This window comes from Muscardinus avellanarius (assembly GCF_963383645.1).
Source record: "Muscardinus avellanarius genome assembly, chromosome: 3".
NCBI classification, from domain to species: Eukaryota; Metazoa; Chordata; class Mammalia; order Rodentia; family Gliridae; genus Muscardinus; species Muscardinus avellanarius.
In genome coordinates, this window is record NC_137788.1 from 126,442,742 (window position 1) to 126,459,608 (window position 16,867).

Consider the following 16,867-nt stretch of genomic DNA (forward strand, 5'->3'; position numbering starts at 1 on the left):
GGAGAAATAATAAATGAGAAAAAAAGGTAAAATAAAATATGAAATCGCAAGAAATAAGGCTTTACTTGGACATCCTCCAATGCAAAGACAAAAGAGTGAGCATATGTCAGACTGTGATTTCAGATACAAGTTTTTACGTGTGTGTGTGTGTGTGTGTGTGTGTGTGTGTGTGTGTGTTTTGTGGTACTAGGGATGGAACCCAAGAATATTCTACCTCTGAGCTACACCCCCAGCCCTATTTTTTTATTCCTTATTTTGAAGCAGGGTCTCACTGAGTTGCAAAGGGCCTCACTAAGTAACTGAGGTTGGCTGAGAACATGCAATCCTCCTGTCACAGCCTCCCAAATGCTGGGATTACAAGCATGAGCCACCATGCCTGGCCTTGTGAGTGGTTTTAAGAGATAAATTACTAATTAATCAATGGCCACCAAATCTGTCAATAATGCCTGCAATCAAGGTTAGTTTCTACCAACAGCGCCACCACCCTCCTCGGCCTCAATTCTGCATGTTCTGTACCTCAACATGAACATGAATACAGATCACAAAGGCTCCAGATATATTTTATGTCAGAAAAGAAATGGCTTCTACCCAGCAAGCTGCAAAGCGAGTTGCTATTTTCAGGTGCTCTGTAGTTTAGCCAATTACCAAGGTGATGACATTACACTTAAGACTGCCTCTTAATGGAAGGATAAATGTGAGTAATTCACAGAGGCCCCTTAAGCAAACACCAGTGAAGGATAAAGACGACCGCGAAGTCCATGGGGGCAGATCGGAGGCGTGGAGCTCCCCAGCAGCCAGGCAATGGGCCTCACCCCACCACAGGATAAAGACTTGCCGCTCATTTGTGGAAGGGAAGCCAAACAGCAGAGAGGGGCAGAGCTTCTCAGACACAGGTACCCCTCAGCAAGGCCAGGAACTACACCTAATGCTTCAAGTTCCCCTTCCTCATTCCTCTTCCCCTCCCACTCTGCAATGGTGACCCTCATCCTTGCAGGCTTCCTTTTCACCAACAGAGCTCCCTGTTCTCAGAACAGGAGCATCCCTGAGCTATAAATATACTTAATTTTTCTATAAATATATATAAATATTTGGAGTTTCAAGGGGACTACAAGTCTTAAACCCAGGAGTGGACTTGTATCGTGGAGTTCAAGTGTTTACACAGTCAGGCTGGGAGTGTGAAGGGAGGCGGCGTTTGAGGGACGGAGGACCCTAGTAACTTCAGAATAACATCATTTGGGGGTTGTCTTCACTGTATGTGCACAAAGTGGGACCAGAATCCTGCACACAAATTGCTCTGATCAAATCGAGGGGCCCTAAAGGAGATCAAGCTTGGCTTAAAAGCTCTTGGGCTATGAGTTAAGAATTTTAATAAAAATGGAAAGTATAGCCCTGGGCCATAGTACAATATCTCTCTGGGTTGCTGGTGTTCTATCAGTCAATCATATAATCTTTCTGATGTTAGGAAAGTGGAAAGGGTAAGTAAAAGCCGTGTGGGCCAAAGAAGGCTTCAAAAACAGACATTGCAGCAACACCATGAGCTCTCTGGGCGGCCTTCCTGGGCCGTGCATGAGGCAGCTCTGAGAGTGAAGTCTCCCCCAAAGAGAAGCTACCACGATGAACACCTGTGCCCAACCCACTTGCCATCACAGAGCAGCTCTCATACACATTTAATGGTCATGACAACCAGTGACTTCAACTTTTTACTCTACCTATTTACAGGTGAGGAGCCTAAGAGTGGTAGAGATGGGGGCAATCGCAGGTCCTGTGACTCCTACCTGTCTCTCCAAATTCCTCAGTAGTTCATCTACATATTTCAAACTCAAACTCTCTGTTGACTCACTATAATATTTTGCTTCAATCTACTATCTTTAGATACAACCTAGTAGATGGCTCCCCTGTGTCATCTGATTTACCTTTAAAAAGAAAATTCCAAACATGGTGGAATATGCCTGTATGTCCAGTCCAGTACTTGGGAGGCTGAGACAGGAGGATCGCTGGTTCAAGGCCAGGGTCAGCAATTTAGCAAGACCCTTAAGACCCTTGCAATTGAGCAAGATCTTTCTTCAAAATAAAAAAAAATAAAATAGGTCTAGGGCTGTGACTTGGAGATAGACTGCCCTGAGGTGCCAAAAATGAATAAATAAATATATAAAATAAAAATAAGGGTAGGATAAATTATTCTTTTATTTACCTCCAAGATTGGCACTGGGATGAAGAATTCATATCAACTAAAAGGCAGAGGCAGTCCCCCTGATATTTCTATCAAGTTCCGTGTTCTGTTTGGTCAAGGTACAGACGAAGACCTCGCGTTTACCCAACCACTTATTTATTTCATGACACAGACTCTTCTAATATGTTCATCAATGGGGAAGCTTTGGTCACAACAGTTGACAGACAAATTTAGTTTCCTTTTCTTATTTTTTTTTAAATAGGTAGCATTCAGCTGAAGATACAGTCTGCATGGCATAGTGCTCACCTATCCAGCATATGCTGGTGTGAATGGGGCCCGGGAGAGAGGGGAGCCCTGGTCAGAGCCGCAGTGTGGCGTGCGGTCACTTCACGGTTTGCTCTGGCCTCTGTTGGTTTACATGTGCGCAGCGAGGAGACAGAGCAGCGGAGCTTCATTCTTATCCCTGTTTTTTGGTAATGACAGAATGAGGAGAGACTAGAAGCATTGCACTGGCTGTCCATGGAGCTCAGGGGCTCCTCCTTCTCCACTACTAAAGTGAGGGTCCCACAGGCTGCCTTGACCAGCAGGCCGGGAACCCTGCTCTCTGCATTTTGCCCTGGGCACCGCATAAATCCCCAACGTCAGTCTCCAGGGCAGAGCTGCTGGCTTTGGATTCATTGTCCGTGGCTCCCTGATCATTTCCACACACGTGTCCAATAGGGTCTCCAACATCCCACTTTCAGAATCAAATTTATGAATTTTGTTTTACCTGACTTACTGCCTCTTGGGCACATTCATCTGGAGAAGCCCCTATTCAACTCCAGCCCCTTTCAACCCTCCAGGAAAGCCAGGACTGTCTGCAGTCTGCTCGAGCCTAGTTTATGCTCTTTGGTCACTGCATCCCCAAGGGTCTTTTAAAATATCCCCTAGGCCAGGCATGGTGGCGCACGCTTGTAATCCCTACTCTTGGGAGGTGGAGACAGGAGGATCGCACAGGTTCGAAGCCAGCCACACTGGCTTAAGAGACCCTGTTTCCAAATAAAATATAAAATAGGTCTGGGAGTGTAGCCCGGAGATAGAAGAGTTCCAGGAACCCCAGTACCACACCAAAAAAAAAAATTGTATATATATATATCTCCCCTAGTCAGTCCCCCTCCCTGCCTTCCCACAACTCCTGTCCTGGGTCAGGCCCTTCCTAGTCTAAGGCAACTGACAAACTCTTGTGTGTACTGTCTCTAGTGATGGTTTTAAAAGGTGAAGCTGACCAGGAACTCTCTTATTAAGGAATCTTTCAATGGCTGCCAGTGCTCCAATCATGTATGAAACCCGCATCCATACTTCTAAGACCCTCTCTTGTTATTTGCTCTCCCCACAGGTTTTCTGGATGAAGATCAGAGCAGAGAAGGAATGTAGCAGCTTAGACAGATCCCAGGCTCATGCCAGCATCCTTGCCTTCCTTCCAAAATCCTGTTACCGTCACTCTTTCTTGCTCGATCTTTTCCTGACGTACCTCCTCCTTGTTTGTCAATACATTGTAATAGAAAAAGAAACTGACTAGAAAAGAAACCTAAAGTCTGTTCGATGAAAGTGATTCCAGATGTGGGCCAGAGCTGGGCAAACGCCAGCTCAGCCCAGGTGGGGCTCTGATAATTATGGAGTCATGGGGTTGCACATATATCCATCAATGCACACTCTGCGCTGCCAGCCCTACCCGCCCTCCTTGCACACGTCAATACAGGCTTGGTAGCAGGTACTGCAAGTTTAACATGTGAAAAACAAAAAGCCGGGAAAGCTGCCTCCTTCCCCGCCTTCCACGGGAGCCTGTTGGGAGGGTAGAGGCGTGCCCACCCCAGGTCCTGTCTCCTGCTGGTCTGCTGCCTCACCCTGGCTTTCTCTGGTGACCAGGATGCTCCTGTGCCCTTGAGGGGCACCGTGCTCACTGTCTCCATCTGCTCTGAAGTCATAAAGGACCCCACCAAGCAAGTTAACATCTGACAATTTCTTCTCAAGATGCCAAAACAACACCTGGATACTTGAAAACCTCTGGAAGCAACTGAACTGTTTGCTTTGTAGAAAAGAATTTGGCATTGTGAAAGTACAGCCCGAAGGTTAGGCGCTGTCTCCTTCATCTTTGTGGTCTGTTGGCAGCACAGGGGCCAGCAGCATAAAGCTCCACGTTGCTAGAGAAGGGGTCTCGTGAACAAATGCCTGGCTTGTATACCACAACGTGGAGCAGAGCAACCCATCAGATCTTTCACAGTTTGACTTCTGAGCTCTTCTCTGCATGGATCGTCTGTTCTTGCTGCCTACGTTGGTCTCTGAGATCCGTGAGAGCCATCACAGGCTGGGGGTGACCCGGGTTCTCTACCCTATTGTACTCTACACTATTGTCTCCTCCATCTCTAGTCCCCAAGTACTGTTCCTCCAGCACCAGGCCCCACCGTCCACTTTATCTACCCATGACCCTAGAAAACAAGTGTCATTTTTACCACCTCTCGCTCAGGCCCACCTTTTCCTGCTGGTTTCTGCTCGAAGGGAACTGCCCTTCCTCTGCTTCTACCACTGCACGCAGGTTGACCTGGCCTGGGCTTGGTTGAGGTTTTACTCCACTTGTGACCGCATAGCACCAAACATCTAGAACACAGCAGGAAAAAGACATCCAGCTGTTATGAGACATCCAGATGTCTGGCATGGGGAAGAAGGGACATCCAGCCTCCTGCCCCATTGGTCAGGGGGAGCTGTCCAAGCAGAAAGGCAGCAGAGCCCTGCTCTGGACCACGGGTGCCTGGCGTTGGCCTTGGTCAGCCCCTCATGGTCCAGGGCAGCCACCTGCTCTCTATGCAGAGGGAACTTTGAGATTTGCCTTTGCCTTTAGTTCCCAGGGAACACAACTTATCCACATTAGCATTAAAAAGCTCAGTGTCATCTTGCTCTACCTTGGTTTCCAAGACAATTTTTTTTTCTTTTCCTTGCCAGGGATCATTTACACCTGATTATCCTTCAAATCATTCATTTGACACATATTTATTAAGTGCTTATGTGTCACACATCATGAGGATAGTATAACTTAGCCTTAATGATGTATGGGCCAAGCCTCAACAATAATTACATTAATGATAATTACATACATGTATTGACCCTTTATATGCCTCACTGAGAAGGTTTTTGTTATTTTATATTTAATTCATCAAAGTGCTATAAACATGAATATAATTGCAGGCTAAGTATGCTCTATCTGAAATGCTTGGGAACCCAAAGTGTTTTCAATTTTTTTAAAAAAAGTTCTGGAATAATTGTATTTACATAATTAGAAATCCCATGGAAGGAACCCAAGTCTAAACAAAATTCATTTATGTTTCATATGCAGCTTATAAACATGGCCTGAAGATAATGTTATACAATATTTTAAATGACATCAACGGAATTTTCACTTGGGGCATCATGCCAGTGCTCAAAAACTTTCAGATTGTGTAGCCTTTCACATTGCCAAATTTTGTCTTGGTACTCTTAACCTATATTATCTCCTGGAAAGCTCAGAGAGATTAAGTAACTCGCCCAAACCCACCCAGCTTTAAATAGTGGAATCTAAACTTTAATGCAGGTCTGCGCAAGTTTAGAGACCATATGCTTATGTCTGTATTGCACCATTGCACATCTGCATGGAACTTGTGGCTTAAAGAACCCTGGGTCTGTACAGGAATTTGGAGCTCCAGAGAGCACCACTCGCTGTATTCCATGAGATCGGCATCTGTGAGTGCCCCACTGTACACAAGATTAAAACTGCCCCTGGAGTTGTGAGCCACAGCGATTCTCCTGGAGTACTATGGGAAGAAAATAAATCTACATCTTTATATCACCAGTAATGTCTAGTGCTGGCATCCAAAGGTTCTCTGAAGTTTTTGCTGCTTGTCTCTTTAAGAAAGGTAAGTGTAGAAGGTGGCTCTCCAGACTGGGAGAAGGTGAGCTGGGAGCCTGGACCTGCTGTGGTCAGCAGGCTGCACAGGGACTGGGCAGAGGAGTCTTTCCTGTAGGAGGGCCCTGCACGGGTGACAAGATGAGCTGGTTGATGGGCAGGGCGTGGGGAGTGAGATGGCTCAGTGGTAGGATGGGGCCTGGTTCTACCGCAGCAGCTAGGACTGTGCCCAGGGCGAACTCTGCTCATTACCTGAACCTAGGGGCCTTGGCTTCCTTTGGCAGCCCAGCTCTGGACCCCAGGAGGACCTGTTCACCAGGGGAGAGGACAGGTGCCTGCCCTCTGCTGCCTTGTGCTCTCACCCAGAAATCCTCAGCTTTTGACCCAGAAGGCTCTGGAACATTCCTGGTGAGGATTTGACATGGGGCTGGGCGAAGGCAAATCTCCCAAGTTCTTAGGTGAGATTTGGTCTGGCTACAATGCCAAGCTCTTTGCCCTAAACCAAGAAGTCTCTTGATCCTGGAGCCAGGATACCCCCTGCCCCTTCCACACACACACAGCTGTCCTTGGCAGTGGCTGGACCTGGGAATGTTGGTTCTGTACCCTGGGATCTCAGGTAGACAAGGACCAAAAGGTTAAAATGCACTGGGCTGCCTTTCCCCTCTGATAGGGCCTCTGTGTGGGTGCAGCCACTGCGGGGTGGGTAGGCGGACAGAAGGAGTCCTCCTCTGGCATGCACAATGTCTTTCCCAGTCTCTCTTTCCACATCCTGAGGATGGTGAGTTCAGAGTCTGGTTTGTGACATTGGAAGATGCCTACACTCTCTCCCAAGCCTGTGTGAGGCCCCCAGGCTGCCCCACAGAGCAGCCGCCTGCCCCCGAGGTGACTACCATGGAAGCCGTGACAGGCAGAAGCCCAGTGGATGGTTTTTCAAAAGCTGTTACCCAAAAAAAAGCCACACTGAGCGGGGTGCAGAGATAACCATCTCTGCTCCGTCACACCGCAGGGGAGGGAGCCATCACACCACCTCCTTCCTCGACAACAGTGGCTCACGGAAGCCAGAGACGTTCAGGCTTGAAAGCAGAAGCATCCAGTGTACTTACCGAAGGCAGAGCGACTCTCGGCTAGCATTTTCCAGCAGAGAGCCCCGGGAAAGAATGTCGGCCCGTTTTCTCTCGGTGCCACGCAATACCTGACCCAGCTCGAAAAAAGAGAGTCCAAGCCTTCTGCGAACCCCCTGGGGCCTCAGGAGCTGCGGGGTGCCCACACCCACCTTTCTTGGGCTCCGAAACACTGAGGAATCTAGGGCTGAGCGATTCTGTGTGACTCAAGAAAAAGAAAGAGAAGCAGCAAAGCCACAAGTGGCATGGCTCTGTGGTATCCACCTGGCACCCCCAATTTGGCTGCCCTTTCGTGCTCTCTCTCCTCCCTTTCTGGGGGTTGTTTTAGTTCTGGGGAAAGACTCACCTGCTCTTGCTTCTAATATTTCAAAGAAAAGGACGATTAAAAATACCACTGAGAAATACTGCACAGCGATGCTGGAGGTTAGAAAAGAGGAAACTAACCTGTTTTTCTCTGTCCCTTCTTCTTCTCTCAGCCTGGGGGTGGATTAGAAATGGCGTGCTTAACCCTAAAGCCATGAGGGGACTTGTCTGAGACTAACGATCCCCCTGCGGCCATCCATTCTCTCCCTTCATTTCCTGCACCTCGGCATTAGATTTTACTCTATTTTCTTTCTCCTGCTTTCCTTGCTTACCAGTGTCAGCTCAGGGCCAGGTATAAAACCACCTCCAACCCTCCCCCCTCTTATAATAATAATAATAATAATAATAATAATAATAATAATTATTATTATTATTATTATTATTATTATTTTTTTTTTTGCAAAAGCATGATTCACGTGTGCAATCTGATCAGTATCTGATCAGTGTGCCAAGTGGCACCTTCTGGTGGTGGGACACAAGTCGGGAGCCAGATGAGCCAGGGTGGTGGCCTTTCCCAGGAGGTACGTCAGCCTGGGTCAAAGCCACCACTGCCCTGATGCATCCTCAGGACACGTCTTTGGTTCCTCTTCTTTCTCCTCTGTATCTCCAAGCTGAGCTCCCATGCCCTGCTCCTCCACCCTCGCCAGCCATCTTCCCTTCTGAAGTTCATGAACCTGTTTTCCCATTCCTTTCCTCCTGCTGCCTGCCTGGCTTCTCCCACTCTGCTTGGATACTGACCCAGCCTCCTTGCCAACATCCCTTCTTCCTTCCATTACTCCCCAGATTGATGACAGGTGAAGATTTCCCCAAACACCAATTTCTTTTATGTCCTTTGCTTCTGGAAGAGCTCTGCTGGCTGCCCACGGGCTGCAGGATAAAGTCCACATCCCCTTTCTTGGCAGACAGGAACGTCTGCACTTCGACCCTGACTTATTTTTCTGGACATTAACAGTAATAGATATTTTTAAGCTACTGTTTACAGGCTACTTATTACACACTGAGTACTGTGTTAAGCACTTTATCTGAGCTGGTTCTCATAGGTCCTATGAAGCTCCATTATTTGCACTTTGCAGATGAGAGAACAGGGCCTGCAGAGATGAATAACTGCAGAGAAGGCAAGTCAGGGGTGAGCCCGGGCCTTACATTAGGGAAAACACTGCTTACAACCATCCTTCTGTCTCAATGGGTGCCTTGCACTACAGCCAGTAGGGCTGCTGTAGATTGATCGATCTGTCTTTCTCTCTCTTATTCCATCTCTCTCTTGTTCTCTCTCTCTCTCTTTCTCTCCTTTTTCTCCCCTCTCTCCTCTTTCATCTTTCCTAAAACCCATCCTGGTGCCTGCTAACAGAGAATGGGCCCTATGAAGCCCTCAAGGCCTATTAATTGATAATGCTCAGACGAGGTGAGTAAAGAAGCTATAGAAGGTGGGTGTGCTGTCAAACACCTGGAATCCCATTATTGGGAGGCTGTGATAGGAAGATCCCAGGATCGAGGCCAGCCCCAGCAACTTAGCAAGGCCCTCAGCAACTTCATGAGACCCTGTTTCAAAATAAAAAATAAAATAGGGCTAGGGGTATAGCTCAGAAATAGAATGTCCCTGGGTTTTATTCCCAGCACCACATACACACAGACAAAAACAAAACAAAACAAAAAAAGAAGACACACAGATGGGAATCCTTTTGTGGGTGGGCCTGTGGGAGTTGGCTAGTACCTTTGTTGGAAAAGAGCAGGTGGGGGTTTTTAGCTGGCTGAATTAATTCCGGGTATAGGTTCCTCAAGATCCTCCTGTAGCAGCCTCTTTCTCTGCTGACCTCCCCGTTTCATCCCTGAACCCCGCATGATGCTCCACTCCTGGGCCATTTTCTCCAGAAGCCCAAACCCAAAAACTACTCATCCTGAAAACTGGGTCTGACTCCCTCTTCCTGCCATTGTGCTGCCGGAAGATGGGGAAGCAGCATCCTTGCGGGGCTCCCTCATGAGCTTTTCTTTCCTTGTTGAAGGCACAAAGAATCCCGGAGGCCTCCCCGGCATGTACAGATGAAACCCTTCATGGTCCAGGCTCTTCCACTCTGACTTCTACAAACTAAAGAGGTGAGGCAGATTCAGACAAGGTCTAAGAGGCACCTTGGGCACTATTAGGTCCAAATTCCTTGATTTATAGATGAGGAAACTGGAGGCTGAGTAATACTTGTCCAAAGCCACTCATCAGGAGGGTGGGAGGGGCCAGCCGAGTGCCCCGCAACCCCCAGCATCCTTCCCCTCTCCTGCCAATGTTGCAGCTACAGCCACACACTCCACACACCACCTGTGCTTGCCCCACGTGTCACGATTAAGTGTCCACCGGCTTCTCAAGGGCCAGATGGCACAAGGCTGATTTTTAGCTCTCTCGGGGGGGGGGGTGGTCAATCACAGTCTTTTTTATACTCGAGATAGTACCCATTCTACCTCTGAGCTACACCCTCAATCCTATTTTAGTTTTTATTTTGAAACAGGGTCTTGCTAAGTTGCTGAGGCTGGCCTCGGATCTGTGATCTTCCTGTCTCAGCCTGCCAAGTACTGAGATTATAGGCATGTGCCACCTCGCCCAGTTTCAAGCACACTTAGGATTCATACCCTGGCCAGCCAAGCCGGGTACTGGGAGGGTTACAGGATGTGTGAAAGGAGAACGTAGGCTGAGCTTGAACCCAGGACAGGCTGGCAGTGCAGCCCCTCTGGCTGGGGAAGCAAAGCATTCCATTTCAGCAAAGTCCTTGAGAGTTGCCTCTATTTTCCTGGGATCACTGGTACACTCGTGGGACTAAATCTTATAGCACACCAAGGGCTAAACATCTCAGGATTCTGCACAGGCTCCTTGCTCAGAGAGCCAGCCTGTGTCTCCACAGCCCACCCTGAAGGTCCTGCTTTGCTTAGAGCACCCTAAACACAGATGCACTCGCCCTTCTTCATCTGTTCCTCGTGCTCTCCTGGGAATACTTTCTCCCTCTTTAACTGGCAAACTTGCACCGCACTTTGAAGGCGGAGTTTAAATGCCTGCTCCTTTTCAGAGTCTCCCTTGGCCCTCCTTCTTAGTCCCCCTCAGCTGCCTTCTACGGAACTCTGCTCATGGCACCTCCTTGACCCTGCCTGAATTGAATTCCAGCGATCTGTTAACACGCTTCCTCTCTGTGGCTATATTGAGAATCTCTCAAGGACAGTAGCTCAGTCATATTCCTCTTTGTACCCTGAGTAGCTAGCTCAGTTCCTGGAACATACAGGGAACAAAAGAATTACCAGCTGAAACTAAAAAGCAATGCGTCCTCTTAAGGAAAACTGTGCTCCAAATTCCCAAGTGGAAAAGCCAGTGGAGGTGTGTTGTTTTTAATCTCAGGGTACAGCGAAGGCCCCCACACAGTTTCCATTAGAGATCAGTGACGAGATGCTATTTGACAAGCTGCTGCCAGGAGCAAACCTCCATGCATGTCCGGTGCATTCTCCTGTGTGTTTGCACACGTGGAGGCTGGAAGGAGCTGGGCTCTATGGGCAAGGTGCAGTGCAGCAGATAAGATCGCCACGCTGCAAAAGAAGGTAAGTCACGTGACAGTGTGGGTAACCCCAGGCACAAATGACACCCTCAGCCAGGCCCCGCTAAAATCTAACCACATCATCTTTTCATGAAATAGACATGAAAAGTACGACAGACATTGACAAGAAGGGTGGTTAGAGACCTCCTTGCCTCGATGGTATCAAAGCTCCTGACTCTGGCACTACACTTGGGGAAGCAATTCTCAGAGATAAGGAGATGAACTAGCTGCTTGAGAGAATGTGCCGGAAGCCAGGGTAAGCGGGCCACGCATAATGAAACAGTTTGTGGCCAACGAGCCATCTAGCAAAAGTGGCCCCGGTTGTGTAAGCGAAGGAAACAGAACCAACCCTTGTCTCAAAGTAAGACTTTGTGGGTGCCTCTGTGAGTATATATGTGTGTGTGTGCACGCATGCACATGTGTATGCACACAATGTGTGTGTGTGTGTGTGTGTGTGTGTGTGTGTGGGTGCATCTTTACTAAGCATTCTTTTTTTTTTTTGGTGGTACTGGGGTTCCTGGAAGCCCTTCTACCTCCGGGCTACACTCCCAGACACCTATTATTTATTTATTTATTTATTTATTTATTTATTTATTTATTTTTGGTGGTACTGGGGTTCCTGGAAGCCCTTCTACCTCTGGGCTACACTCCCAGATCTATTTTATACTTTTTTATATTTGGAAACAGGGTCTCTTAAACCAGCACAGCTGGCTTCGAACCTGCGCGATCCTCCTGTCTCAGCCTCCCAAGCAAGGGGATTACAAGCGTGTGCCACCACGCCTGGCTTATTTTTTATATTTTTATTTGGAAACAGGGTCTCTTAAGCCAGTGATGCTGGTTTAGCGATCCTCCTGTTTTCCCCTCCCAAGGGCGGGGATTACAAGGGTGCACTACCACGCCCGGTATACTAAACATTCTTGCTGAAATGAAATTCACAGTCTCTCCCTGCACCCTCCACCTGCCAGTGTGCTTAACACTGGTATAAAATAAGAAGTTTGGGAAGGGGAGACTAGTCGTCACGCAGCAGCCTGATGTTCCTTTCTGGGTGGCTCCATCTGCTGTGTGGAGACTCACCTGCTGAATGGCCATTTCCAAATTAACAAGTTTGGAGACAGTGATTGATCAGTGTTTCCCATGAAGGTACTCAACTCGAACATCCTGGTATTCTGGTCAGTCAGGTTCTCATTTCTCTGAGCCTTGGATGATGGGGTTTTTCTCTTTGAAATGCTGCTCATGCCTCGTCCACATTTTACTGCATTGTGATTTCCCCCATTGGTGTTTACCTTTATTTATTCCAAGAAATATTCAGATGCTTCTCTAAGGTCCTTGGGACTATATAATGGGACAGCGGCCACGGGCCTCAGGGGACGCAGATCTCACACGTCACAGGCTCAGGGACACACGACAGACTCAGCTCTGGCTGAACTTTGATTTTGGTTATGCCACTTTACCTAAACCTCCGTTTTCTCATCTGTAAACTGGGAATAACAGAACCCATCTCCTAGTTAAGTCTGCTTTAGAAATAGGAGCTAATTCAGAGGTAGAATGCCCCTCGGTTCAATCTCCAGTGCCACCAAAAAAAAAAAATAAATAAATTTACAGTGAAGTACTTAACATAATCGGCATAAAGTTAAACATTATTATATGGAGACATGGGGATATCATGACCACCAGCATCATCCATTCAAACCCATTCAAATAATTTTACTCTTATACTTTATTCATATATTGCCCCTCATATTCACAAAAGGTAGCATTCTATATACAATAAAGCCTTCACAGTTTTCATTCAACAATGTAAACTGGACATCTTCTCACTGTGGAACTTAGAGAACTTCCAGTCCTTGGGTTTGCAGTTGCATACAGTGGGAGCAAATTGACTTATTTAGTCTGCTGCTTCATCTTATTCTCTAAGTCTTATGACAGTTAAATATATTTTGAAATGCCAATGAGTAAAGAATATACACAGCAGTATGTGTACATCTGAACATCTGCTCAATTTCTTGCAAAAGATCCCAAGGTCCAGAGAGTCAAAGTATTTTGTCCTCAACAAACAAGTCTTGTGTGATCCAGTATCTGTTGTGTGTACTAGACAGAAACTAAGCCAGAGATTGAGTACTTATAAGTGGCTGAGTTCCTGAAAGAACTGAGGTCGGACCCATTCCCAGGACAGACCTTGACCCAGTCCACCACACTGGTACTATCTGCTGTTATTTATCATTGCATAGTTTTTTTGTTTTGTTTTGTTTTTTACAACCAGGTTTTAAGCTCCTAGAAAGTAGGGACTGGTGTTTCCTAAATCTTCCTAAAGAGTATAACACTATAGGAACAGGATAATGTGTGCGTGTGCGTGCGTGCGTGCGTGCGTGTGTGTGTGTGTGTGTTACTGAGGCTTGAACCTACAGGCATTCTACCTTCAAGCTATATCCTCAGCCCTTTGTATGTTTTATTTTTAAACAGAGTCTTGCTACATTGCTAAGATTCTTGCCATGTTGCTGAGGCTGACCTGTGATCCTCCTGTCCAGCCTAACAAGTGCTGGGATTACAGGTGTGTGCCACCATGCCCAGCTAGGATGACTATGTGTTCATCAGCTAACTGTAAAGATCACTGCTGATTTTCTAAGCAACAGGTTATGGAAGCAGAGCTGCTTCTTCCCTGTACTATCATGTCCCTATCATTTTGGAAAACTCATACAGGAAGGACTTGTGCTAATGTGTTATCAGTGGGAAACATTCCATTCCTTAGTGGAATGCAGATAAAGATTGCTCCAGAATACAGGAACACTAATTAGAGCCACTGGTAATTTGACTGACGCTCTAATGGCCCCAGGCATGCACAGAAGGCACCTCTGTCCTTGCCCAGTAGAGCATTTGTTACTACAAAGCAACATGGTCAAGCCGCCTTTTGATGTGGCTGCTGGTACCCACAGCCTCGATGTCAGGGTTGAGATGCCAGCCCACTGAATCCATCAACTAAAGGCAACTCCACGGCAGCCTTTCTCCTAGAAGCCGAGTGTGTTGCGCATATTGCTGGCTCCAAATAGGATATTCGAATAAGTGATGTGTTATTTTTATGGCCTTATGCAGTTTTGAATATGCTTCTCATAAGCCAGCCTTTATGTGAACCACCATGACCTAAATGTTTAATTCAGATCTTTATTTTCTCTTTCAGAAGCCCTTTTAATATCACTGTAAAAATCTAAGTGGATGTACATTATGTTCTTTTGGTACTAAGCTTTTGGGACTGGACTTCTGTGGTTAATATCAGGGTCACAGGAAGTGTTCAAGAAAGCATGGGTATAACTTGAAAGGGTCTGGGATATACTTCTTACCCTAGCAACTGATACCCTCTCATCATTTCATGGAGATTTTCTAGTTCTTGACCTCTACCCTTGATTTCAGCAATATTGGCATAATGAGTTGAATAAATGGTCCTGTCTATAAAGAAATGGGAAAGTCCAGCTTTAGCTAAAACTCTCTTAAGGAAGTAAGGGTCTGAAGAAGGGACACAGAGGGGAACTTTAGCACCCATTAAATGGACAGAGAAAGGATATTTCTTGGGGGTTCTAGGCCAGCAAGGGTCCAAGTAGATCTAGAATTCAGCCCCATGGACCCCACCAGGAGATACATTTCTTTCTAGAATCTGCTGGTTTCTTTTCCACGTCCTCTCTCTGACTTAGCTCAGAACCTCTGAAGTTGGGAACGGTGAGCAGGAGCGAGAGGTGGCTGCTATTTTATCACAGTCCACTGTTCGCTGCTCTTTCAAACACTGCCTGAGTAGACTCGACTCAACACAGGGCTCTGAGAGTACTGTCTAGGGAGGTACCACCATGGTCACCACCAACCACACATGGCTGCTGAGCGCATGAGATGCAGCTAGTGGGAACTGAGATATGCTGAATGTTGATGATGTGGTACTAAACAAAAAGAAGGTACCGTGTGTCATTTAAAAGTTTAGAAATATTAAACATACGCTGAAATCAAAGTAGTAAAATACTTCCTATATTATATATATACATATACATATAGATAATTATTTTTTGGTGATACTGGGGATTGAATCCAGGGACATTCTACCTCTGATCCATACCTCCAGCCCTATTTTATTATTTTATTTTATTTTGAAACAGGACCTTGCAAAGTTGCTGAGGAACTCACTAAGTTGCTGAGACTGGGTTCAAACCTGTGATCTTCCTGTCCTAGTCTCCCCAAAACTGGGATTACAAGCATGTTCCACTATACCTGGCCTGTATAATATTTCATTAAGATTAGTTTCACTGCTTTCTTTTCACATTTTAAAAATGTGGATCCTGGAGCATTTAAAAGGACAAATGTAGTTCACAATCTATTTGTACTGGGCGGTACCCCTTTAGATACTTGACAGAGAAATCATTTCCATGCAGTTCTGGATTGGCCCAGTAAAATCACGACTCTGCCCTCTGCCCTCTTGACACCGTCTCGGTGTGAAATCCTTGCTCTTTCTTGGGTTCCCGCTTGGGGCTCCTTCTACCTCTCCAGCTCCCTCTCTTCTCACTTCAGTCACGCTGGCATCTTCCTTGGAACCCAGGCTGCACTGGGCCAGACTCTGTGCAGGCTGTTTGCCTCACCGACGTCACCTACTCTGAGAGAGAGAGCTCCTGTGGTAGGCAGAATGACAACCACCCACAAAAGTAATGTTGACCTCCCGAGTCCTGGTACTGTGAATCAGCTATTGTACATGATGAACGAGGCTTTCCACATGTAATTAAGTATTTTGAGATGGAGAGCTTACCATGGATTATCTAAGTGGGCCCACTATGATCACAAGGGTCCATAAGGGGAATAAGAGGGAGGCAGGAGAGTCAGAGCCAGGGAAGGAGACGTGATGACCAGGGCAGAGGCTGGAGAGGGGCAGGATCATAAGCCAAGAAATGCAAGTGCCTCTCAAAGCTGGAAAAGACAGGAGGTGGGCTCTTTCCTAGAGCCTCTGGAAGGAACAAGCCTGAGACTTTTTCTTTTTCTTTTTTTTTTCACAAGGTACTAGGGTTTCAACCCAGGGGTGGTCTACCTTTTGGCCACACCCTTATTTTCATTTTTTACTTTGAAACAGGGTCTCACTAAATTGCAGAGGGCCTCACAGAGTTGCTGAGGTTGGCCACAAACCTGCGATCCTCTTGGCTCAGCTCCTCAAATACTAGGATTACAGGCATACACCACCATGCCTAGCACCTGTGAACCATTTTAGACTTTGGGCATCACTTGTGGGATCATAAATTTGATATGGTTCTAAGCAAAATAAAAAAAAAAATCGAGGCAACTTGCAGCACACAATTCCCAGATCCTCTATCTGCTTGGGTTGTTCTTTTCGTATCATCTACTGCTGTCAGGCTGTATCTAATGAGTCATCTGGAAGATTCGCTTTATATTATACTGAAACTTGCCAGAGTCAGAAAGTCAAGGGTCTTACGTTTTCTCTCATATGTAGAAATTAGAGAGAAAATAAGAAACAAAAAAGCGACTTCAGACAAATGAAGAGAGAAACCAGCATAATAGTGGAAGGGGGTTGCAGGTGGGATGTAGAGAAGGACAAAGGAGGAATGAAGAGGGAAGCCGTTCAAGTCCTGTTAAGTCCATATGTAAAGGTATCACTACCTACCTCACTAACACGTATGAGATGGGGACGCGGAGCTTCCCTCGCAGTTACACCAAGTATGCACATTTGTATCATTTTGAATTTCACTATGGTGGGTAATTACAATGC

The 16,867-nt window shown here is 46.6% G+C and overlaps 1 protein-coding gene across 2 annotated transcripts in view; it reads right to left on the reverse strand.

The window, feature by feature from the left end:
* RORA (RAR related orphan receptor A) overlaps positions 1-16,867 on the reverse strand; it is a gene marked incomplete at both ends in the record, with an annotated part of 742,740 nt that overhangs the window by 345,521 nt on the left and 380,352 nt on the right. The gene's annotated exons all lie outside the window — the stretch shown is intronic.